This window comes from Pseudopipra pipra, chromosome 9, assembly GCF_036250125.1.
Source record: "Pseudopipra pipra isolate bDixPip1 chromosome 9, bDixPip1.hap1, whole genome shotgun sequence".
In the NCBI taxonomy this organism is placed as follows: domain Eukaryota; kingdom Metazoa; phylum Chordata; class Aves; order Passeriformes; family Pipridae; genus Pseudopipra; species Pseudopipra pipra.
Genome location: NC_087557.1, coordinates 19574550 through 19584796, shown reverse-complemented (window position 1 = coordinate 19584796; position 10247 = coordinate 19574550). Strand labels below are relative to the sequence as shown.

The following is a 10247-nucleotide window of genomic DNA, read 5'->3' as shown; positions in this document are numbered from 1 at the left end:
CACATTTTAAAATAAATGAGAGATTAACACAGAAAAAAAGTCCTTCAGGTGCATGCTCAGGAACTATTTTTTCATAAGGTTTTAATGGATTCAGGGTTGAGCTCCACTAAAATCTGGATTTATTAGAAACGCTCTGTGCATTTCAATGGAGTTTTTCTCATGAATCTGGACATTTTACATTATTTCAATAGAGCTGACCCTCTGTTTCATTAGAAATGCTCCAATATAACCCATGGAGCATTTCTAATGATTCTGGTTTTACAGCAAATCCAAGGGTCAGCTGTACTGCAAACAATGGTGCTAACCTCTAGGTTTATTAGAAAAATGCTTTCTGTCTCAATGGAGCATTTCTAATAAATCAGATAAATAGGGATCTCCCACAAAAATGCTCCACTGGTGAAATAGACAAATGAGGGTCATTGTTATTGAGATTTTTTAAAAAGCAAAGATTGTTTAATAGACTTTTTTGTTGCTCTTTGCAGTGTGATCCCCTCCTATCCAGAGTTTAGATCTTTACCGTGAAGAACTTAATAAATATTCCATATAATTCCATCAGAAACAAGCACTGCTGCCTCAAACTGCCAAGCATTTTTCACCTCACCCATGAAGACACTACAAGGCCAACTTCCATGATGGATCTGTGGTTGCCAGGTTGGTGTTCAGGGGCTTGGTGCTGTGCCAGGAGTTGGGATGGGTCCTTTCATGCTCTGCAGAAATGGGGAGAGAGGGTGAATGTCACAACAGCTCAGCACTGGGGGTCACCATTGACCCACTACAGGTGCACGTGACATTGAACTGCAGCAGATGACAGGGAGAATTTTTTAGACCTTTAAGTTTGCTTTTTGTCCAAATTTCTTCTAATTTCAACAGAAAAAAGTTTGTCATTAAATGCGTGGGCCACAGGAGAAGATAAAAAATTACCTCACACAGACGGTCTCAACAGGCCTCTCTCCACATCAGGTCGTGGACAAGTTACAACTTGTGGGATGAAGCTGCAGAGACCCATGACCATCCCTCTGGATCTCCTCCTGGTGTACGGGTGAGTGCTCGTAGGTACCTATGCACAGGCTCTTTGGAGGTTTGGGGAGCGTATCCGCCTCAGGAGAGCCCATCTCTGTGCAGGCAGGCTGGGCACAGAGAGCCCATCTCTCTGCACTGAGAGCCTGGATGTGAAACCTGCTCCTCAGCAAGAGGAGATCCTGCATCGTGGTGCCATCAGGAACAGGAATCCGGGGCATGCACTGATGAACTCATGTTGATCCAGTCCAGGAAGAGTAAATGCAATGCTGTGAAATGCAAAAAAAGCCTTGGTAAGCTGAGACAAAGCTTTCTCTTTGAGAGGAAAGGCCAATGAGATAATATCAATGACTCAAGATTTGGTTAGAATGTTCTATATTTATGGAGTATATTCTGTCCTGTCCAGATTTCCCTGTGGTTCAAATACCACACAGTTACTGCATTTGGATTCCCTGTTCTGTCTCTGTGAATTGCAAATCCTTGGCTAAAAGCCAGTTAGTCTGTCTGAACAGTATTCCAGTCTTCTGCCCTGCACTCCCCAACAACTTCAGGAAATCTGCTGACCAGTTTCTCTGAAAACCTGAAAATAAAACACGCCGCAGTGGTGACAAATCCACAAACCCAGAGACTCCACTTTAAAAATGATTGGTGTGTCTGAGTGCACTCTTTATTTTTTCTTTTTGTCAAGTTGGATGATTTTACCCAGCAGCAAAAACAGAGAAATCCACAATGGAGTCAAACAAAAGGAATTTTACCTACAGGGGTGCTGAATGTCTGCCCTCTTCCTGGTGCTGGAATATGGGATTGTGGCAGTGTGGAAAGATGCTGAACTGTCCTTCGTGAGGATCAGAGTGTGAGCACCACTGATTTCCCTGTTCCCTGGCTTCTCCCTACACGAGTTCCTGCTGCAGCACCAGTGTCCTCTAAATGATAAACAAGTTCTGTAGCAAAAAACTGCAGGTCAGGGTGGGAGCCTGCTCGATCAGGGGGATTATAGCAGAACCAGCAATGGGATTTCAAGGCTTTTCCTACCCCAGGGGCACTGGAAATATCAGCACCAGGCCCACTCCCCCTCCCCACTCAGATGAGCCTCAGCAGTTCATCATGTCAAGTCTTGCTGCTGAGTGCTGTGTCTGGGGCCTCTGGCTGTCAGAGGCAGGATTTCATCCTGGGCTCCCTAAGGCCATATAGAAAGCCTAAAATGTTCATTTATGTTGCTTATTGTCTGGCCAAACCTGTGTGTGCTTAAAAAATATCTGGAAGTTTGAAGGCTGATCCCTGATTGTCGTGGTTTAGAAATTTAGTTGTTATTTTAAAAAGTTAAATATGTTTATTGTTATGAATGGCAATGCTTTTGTCAACTCTTAGTGCTCCTACATAAAGTGTTTATATGTGAGATGTTTCCTTCTGTGATGTGACTTCCTGAGCTCAGTCTCTCTCATTATATTTTTGCTAAAAAGATAATATCACTATACAAGTCTAATTCAGAGATATCTGTAACCATGTTATACGGAGAGCACAAATATTTATGGATGTGGGAATTTGTACCTTGGCTTGTCAGAATTTCTGTGTTTGTGCACATATACTTCCATGTTTGTGCACATACACTTCCATGTTTATACCCATATATACTGTAGAACAGTATTCCCATAATAATAAGTGTGGGCATAAGTGTTTATAACATGTAGATTTACTTGCTTTATATATTCAATGTACCTGCGTAGCCAGAACTTCATCTGCTGCTCAGAATTTATTCCAGCTTTCCACACGAGCTCTTTCAAACAATGCTAATTGCTTCAGAACCAAGATCACTGATGATAACTCTTTTAGGAATTGTCATGTTGTCTATAAATATTTAGCTGGATTGTATTTGCCAATGTACCCCTGTATTACAGATGAAAAGGCAGCATCTGCCGAAATTAAAAGTGGCCGCGTTTTCGCTGTGGCTTAATTAAATGCCAAAATTTATCTACATTAACAACAAAGTGGCGAAATTTATTGATCAATTCACATGATATAAGTTGACAAATGGCCCGAGCAATTTCCATAATTTTCTACACGTGTTAAAATTTGTAATGAAACAGGAATACTTTATCAGCAGGAGCTGTGGGTGGGAGGGGGCCGGGCTGTGCCCCGGGGCGCTGAGCTGAGCTCGCTGTCCAGCCCAGGCTCTGGGAGCCGTGTACAGATGGGCCTTTGACAGTCCTACAGCTGTTCTCCTAATTGTCCATTAAGTGTTCTATTGATTCTCTGATTCAAAGTACATGTCTTTCAGCCCAGGCTATCGTGTGAAGTGGCAGACACATTCCTCCTAGAATGACAGAGCTGCTTGAAACCTAAAAATGTGGGCTGCCAGTTCCAATTGAGGAGCCCGCTTTCAAAGGGAAGGCTTGGTTAAAGGAGCTTTGTGAGAGCGCCTTAGATTTGAGTTTCTAAACTTTTAGCATCAATCAATTAAAGCAGCAGCAGCAGGAAAAGTTGTAATTCCTCGTTAAGGGTTTGCACGTGGCTGGTAAAGCTCTGCCTAAGGATCCCTGCTTGTGATAATAAGGATTAGATCTTGTTTAGCTGCATGTAGATTTTATCCTCAGCCCTCTCTGACATATGCAATGATATTCTCATTTGACTTGCAAGTTCACTTTTAGCATTTTTTTAAAGGAAAATCATCTGCAATTCCAGCTCATGCCAGTCAGGAGCCTGTTTAAAATCATCTGCCTTTAATCTGAAGAGTGAAGGATAAGATGCATATCTGTTGCAAGGACCATAAATCTTCAAAGAAACAAATAGCCACAGATAAAACTGTAAAAGTTATTTAGTTCTCTTCTGAAAGAGGTTTATTAATCTAAAATTTCCAGTCCATTGTGTCATGATTTGGTTATCTCACTGTATTTCATTTCCTGCAATTGTATAAGCCTTGTGTATCAAGCAAAGAGATGAGAGTCTCAGAGCTTAAACTTGATCACTTGTGTTCAGATCTATCACTAGAGCCAGGGGAAAAAAAGAAGAAATATAAAAAATAGCCACCCGAACTACCTGAGAGATTTGGACTGTGAAGATTTTTATTCCCATTTCCTCATATTTTAATGAGATGTGTATGAAGTGGTTTTATTATTAAATTTAAACCGAATTTTAAATCCTTGTTTGTCTTTTTTAACTCACAATTCCTGGTAGAAAGAACACAAACAAAGTGTTTATAGATTTACTGCTTGGGAACCACCCATGGGGGTTGTGCACAAAATGAGCTCTTCCCATGTGCCACCAGTTTCAGTTGCCTTTATATTTTTCTTTTTTAAAATCCCCATCATTTAAAAGAGACATAAAACTGTTTTTGATAAAGCTTTAAATAAGGAGAATTATTCCTCATTGAGAAGATTTTTATCTTTATAGTTAATGAAAAGCCACTTTGCTGGGAGTGTATAATACCTGATTATTCTTTAATCACCCTCTTTACATCCTTGCCCACGTGGGTGTTGCACCCTAGTTGCCTCTGTATGGTTTTGTGTCTGAAAACCTTTACCCCCAGTCCCTATTGCACAGATTCACCAAGTGGGGCAAACAGATGACTTGGACCCATCAATCAAATTAGTTACAGCCTTTTAATTTAAACAAGAAGCTGATTTGAACAGAACTATAATTTTTTTTTTAACCTTAACCTATTTGGGACATCAAATTTACAAGCAAAGGCAATGTTTAATCCTAAGAAGTGAGAGTGAAAACTCAGATGGGGATTCCAAGAATACAAATGAAATTTCTACTCATACATCAAAGGCACACAAAGAAAAGAAAGGGGCGGAAAAAAAGAAGTGGAAAAAAAAAGGAAAGAAATGGTATGAAAGAGGAGGCATTTGACATTTTATAACCAGAGTTTCTCTCTCTATTCCATAAAAAAGAATATGTGTCAAATTAAAGAAATAGTGTAGGAAGCTGTAGTATATGTTCCCAGGCATTTCTCATTTTAGGAATGTAAGACTGGGGCAAACCCACTAAAAGCCCCCTGCACCAAGGGGACAGAAACCACCCATTTGTTTTCACCATCCCAAGAGGAAACTGGGGAGTCTCTCTAATATAATAAAGCATTTATTGACACCTGCAAAACACTTTGTAAATCCACCTCAACCCCAGTGCTTTCAATTACATCAGCAGCCAGTTTTTTAAAAAGATTTTTAGAAGCTTTCAAGTGTGGACTTTCGTCTTGTTGAATGAACTTCAGCTACACTAAATTTTAAGTAAATTTGTGATGACTGAGCAATATACATTGGCTGAGCTAGAATCCAATAACCCACAGGACAAATTAATTTTCAACAAAAAGGGCAGAAACCTCAAGTGCCATGAGTATATGGAATCTCAGTCTATCTCTCTGGAGCCATTTTTGCAAATCACTACAGCTATTCATAATCTAAATCAGTCTCCTTTAGCAGCAGAAAGATCTTTTTTCATGACAAAACAGAAGATGACATTCATTAGTGCCTAACTTGCATAAGCTACCTTAAATTTATTGGTGCTCTTATACTTATCTGGGTAAGAATTCCTTTGTCTACAGCTATAGGAAAATTCTGGACGTACTACTTAAAAATATAAATTGTCACTTTTATCAGAACTTTTGGCAGTTTACTTTATTTTAGAAGTAAAACTGGTGGTTAAGGTTTTAAGGCTTCCAATGGGCGTTGTTTCAATCATGGTTAATCTACACCCAGGATGGCAATACTGATACAAGGGAGCAGTTGGACAAAAATCCAGGGAACTGCCACCACCTGGAGCACCAGGCACTAACTTTTTCCTGGGTTGAAGTACAACTTATGGCATTACAAGAGAATCCTATGACCTATGCGTGGATTCAGGGTAGCAAGACAAACCCTTGGCTGATGTAGTACATAATTTTCTGGACAGCGTCTCCCTTTTCTCCTGTGATGGACAATTTCTTACATGGAAGTTCATAGAATCACAACATGGAATCACAGAATGGTTTGAGTTTAAAGTGACCTTAAAGCTCATCCAGTTCCACCCCCTGCCATGGGCAGGGACACCTTCCACTAGACCAGGTTGCTCCAAGCCCCATCCAACCCAGCTTTGAAGTCCCACCAGGCTATACCAACACACCTGCAAATATCCCAAATCCTACAGGAACTGCAGAGCCTGATTATTGTTAAAATGCACATCAAGTCAGTGTATAGGAAATAAAATATAAATGGATTTGCTTTAATGTGATGCAAGTGAATACTGGTTTTCATCCACCTGTTTTATAAACTCCATTTCCTGTCGTGGGTACAGACTGTTAATTCTTAAATGCCTTTAGCTTAATGTTTCCTACTTGGGATACAACTGCAGGAAGTATTGTGACCTAAAGATTGACATACATGTCATTTGTGCAACTGCTCTTTATTTCTTTGTGCAGAAAAGAAAGTGGAATAAGCGTCTGTGGCAGCCTTTGTTACAGCCTGGGTAGAGCCAAATGATCACAGAGTCGCTCTTGCCTCAAAACATATGAACATGATTTCAATTATAACTGCTTTTATATGGTGAAAGTGGACAGGGATGTTTGAATGACAAATGAGAGAGATAAAATAATGAGAATGGTAGTGGCTGCGCCTGCTCTCTATTTCTTGATGGAATGACTTGTTGTGGTAGGTCCCACAACCCTGGAAAGTAACTACTGAGCTACTCCCAGCCTGAGGAAACAGTTCCCACAGTGGGGCAGAGGTTGCTCTGGTTCTTATTTCTACCACAGAGTTTTGGTCCTAGCAAAGGTAATGAGGAAATGAGGCTAATACTTAGCCACAGAAAACATGTCAGAATTAACATTATCTTCTCTTAGGAAATCAGGCTAGAAGAATAAAATAAAATTACCAATCAAAGCCTCCCACCAGGAGCACAATATCTACTGTGGTTATTCATCAAGCACGGGTCCTGTCTTGGATGGAGTGAGAGGGATCAGATTTAGGGCTGGAAAATATAAAAGAGATTTTGTGGTGTAGATGGATAAATTCTTATGAATTGTTTTGCACATTTTTTCCCCTCAAATTTGAATAGAAGTTCAGGTGAGCTCTTATTTTGGGCCATCTCTCTTTGGAAAAAGCCAGCTGTGTCATCCCCGTTTTATCACCTCCATGCTATTCCAAGCTCGGCTTCAGTGGATGACCTTGGCTGGTCATTTCCTTCCTATAAAGTGGCAATTGGGCTGTTTACTGCCTTCCCAAAAGTGCTTGGGAGCTTAATTAATATCTGCTTTGAGATCCTCAAAAGGTGCTAAAGTGTTACTAGGTACCAAACCCAATCTTTGGAGCTCTAAACATGGAAGAGGAAAGGGACTCTCAGGGATCTGCCAGAAAAGTGCCGTAGGAATGCAATGATGTCCTGCCTCTGTTCCTCTTCCTGCAGTGACCCTTCCCTATCACTCTCATCTCTCTACAACAGTTTTCCCATCCAAGCTCCAAACTCCACCCAGTGACTCTCCTCCATCCTATTTTCTTCAGGATACATGGGAGCAACACTTGCAATGGAAGAACATCACTTTGTGGGAAGGATAAGAGAGATCTCATGAGATCTGAATGTGGAACAGAAACCCTGGTGCTACTGTACACCTGGAGTGAGGAATCTGCAGCTTTTATCAACCCCTATGATTTATGGAACATGGATGGCCATGCACTGGTGCCTCAGCTCAGCCTGGCCACGCTCCCTGCTCCTCTCACCTGAAGGATGGGATGACACTCATGGTTAGTCAAGAGAAGCTGCCAAGCACCCTGTGATATATAGCGAGAGATTGCAGATCACAGGACTTGTGAGGAGAACAAAATCAAGTTCTCAGCCCCCAGGCATTCCCGTATGTCTCAAACCACCCTTCCAAGGAAGTCATTATACGGGATTGGGAGCAGATCCAACCAAGCTCTAATGTTTGCTTATTATTGTCAGATTTTAAACTGCAACCTGAGCAATTTGTCCTTCCTTTTGAAGCTGATTGAGAGCAGAACAAAATGGCTCAATTATAAAGTTACCATAGCTGGATCTCTTTAAAAGTGAGCCCAATTTAATTGGTTCCTAGGAAATCTCTGCTGTAATTTGGCAATCTCAGGATGGTCCTGAGGGGTGGCATAAAATAAGGAGGTGATTCCCTCCTGCCAGGCTGCTGGGTCTGCACCTTCAGCTGATAGTATTAAAATAAAGGTGAGATTTGTTTAAACCTCTCCTGAAGTGAAAGAGCCATTTCCAGCTGCTGCCATATCCCAGCCTGGAGTGGCAGCAGGGAGGGGATGGAGCTGAGGGCAAATGGGATGAGGTGATCCACACAGAAATTCAGCAAATTCCCATGGATTATGGGGAGGTTCTTGAAAACTGAAATCAGAGGGATTCAAACTGTCCTCTTCAAAGCATATAAAAATAATATGCTTTAAAAAAAGCAGAGGAAAAGAAGCTCTAAGACTGGAGGTGACACTGCAAACTGTTTCTTCAAGTCTAATTTTTACAGCCTTCAGAAAACCCAGGGAGCCCACACTGCCCACCCACTCTCTTTTTCCAAAAGATTTGGGGAAGTGACTTAAACATTAGTTAAAAATTTAATAAAAGCATTAATAAAAAAATTAAAAATTCATCAAAGCATTAATAAAAGTTGTATCATCTTCAACATTTATGTTAACCTACAACAGAGCTCATGTGTTTCCCAAACATGAAATACTCCAAATACTGCAGCAGGAAAGGGAGGATTTAGCTGAGGAGGGTGTTTGGTAGACAAACATAGTTGTTGGAGCGCTGTGTCTTCTCTGTGCTGTTTAGGCCTTTCCCTACCAGGGGTTTATCTCTCTCTCTGCTACAGATGCTCAATTTCTCTCCCATTTTTTCCTAAGACTTTTCAAAGCCTTCAGAATGAGGGCACTGAGTCCTGAGAATGAACTTAGAACAAACAAACTCCCAGATGCCCCAAAATCAAGCACTGAAAATCCAGTGCCTCGGTTCCCCTGTGTTGCATCTCACCAGAATTACCCACCAGCAACTGTTCTGGCCTTGGCTGGATTTTCCCAGTTTAAAATAGAAATAAAGGCATTATGGTAACACATTTCCACTGGATCGTTTTCCTAAGTAACACACAGAGAGAGATACAAAGGCTGGGGTAAACACTCAAAAAAAAAATTAAAATAAATCAGAGAGTACCCACTCATACAAAGAAAGATTTGGGCAAGAATTACTCTGTGTGACCCAGTCTGTGAGTTACCTTTGCCTACATTTACTTTAATTTTTTACATTGCCATGTCAGAGCATCCAGAACTCGACATTAGATGCAAAACAAACCTCTGCAGCGAGGTGAGCTTTTGCAAAAGGATAAATAATCTTTTTGACTTGTGGTTAACGTGCCCATTCCCTCACACTTCACAAGTGGTGAATGAGAGGTCTGATTAAACATGATACAAAAAGAGCTTGCAAGTAGCACTGTTTACTAACATTTCAATTTCTATGCCTCATTTATTAGACTTAGAATAAAAAGGTTAGAGGGGTGTTTGGGATTGTCTTTAACCTTGATGATATTTCCACTGAAGCAGCATAATGGCTCTTAATTGCTTAAGTGAAGAGAACATGTTGACATGTCCTTCTTTGTGCTTAAAGCTCTGTGCCTAAACCATTATGCTAATTCAAGCATTATATACACCAAAGTATTTATGGGACTGACACAAGTGATGTTGCAGGTAAAGGGCTGTGAAATGGTCTGTAAACAGAGAGAATTGATTCCAGGCCCAAAGCAATGCTGTTAAAGTCACAGACATTGAACAGCCAGCCCTACAATTTCTATCCAGATTGTCACACTGGGTCAGGCAGTGTCAGCAGGGCTACTGTTATAGATCAGATGGGTGGCTTTAATAATATGTAAACCAACCACATAAACCCAAATTAACATGGAAGTAAGACTTGACTGGGCCTTTTTTTTTTCCTGTGTGCAGCAGTTTTGGTCGCAGAATATTCAACTGCAGCATTTGCTAAAACATGAACATGTTTAAAACCAGTGCAACTTACTCCTGCATTTTTCCTGCTCAGGCAACACTACCATTTGAAGGGATCACAAGGAATATGTGCATCGTGTGAATCTCTGTTCAAAAATAATAAGTCCCATTAGGGGATTTATTTGCTTATTCAAGATATGAACTGGGTAGATTATCTGTATTTTCCTCCTTTGGTCTAAGGCTAGCAGGGAGGTTTTACATGATGCTGAAATAATTTATAATCTTGCTTGTTTTGTTACTACTAACCCA

General features: G+C 40.7%; 1 long non-coding RNA gene across 1 annotated transcript in view; it reads right to left on the bottom strand.

Annotated features, from left to right (window-relative positions):
- Nucleotides 1-611: 611 nt before the first annotated feature.
- The window catches only part of LOC135419022 (uncharacterized), a 10210-nt gene continuing 574 nt past the window's right edge, over nt 612-10247 (bottom strand). The window contains exons 2-3 of the long non-coding RNA XR_010432784.1: nt 922-1286; nt 612-707 (exon numbers count right to left, since the gene is read on the bottom strand). This is a non-coding gene — a long non-coding RNA (uncharacterized LOC135419022). The remainder of the gene's footprint in view (nt 708-921; nt 1287-10247) is intronic.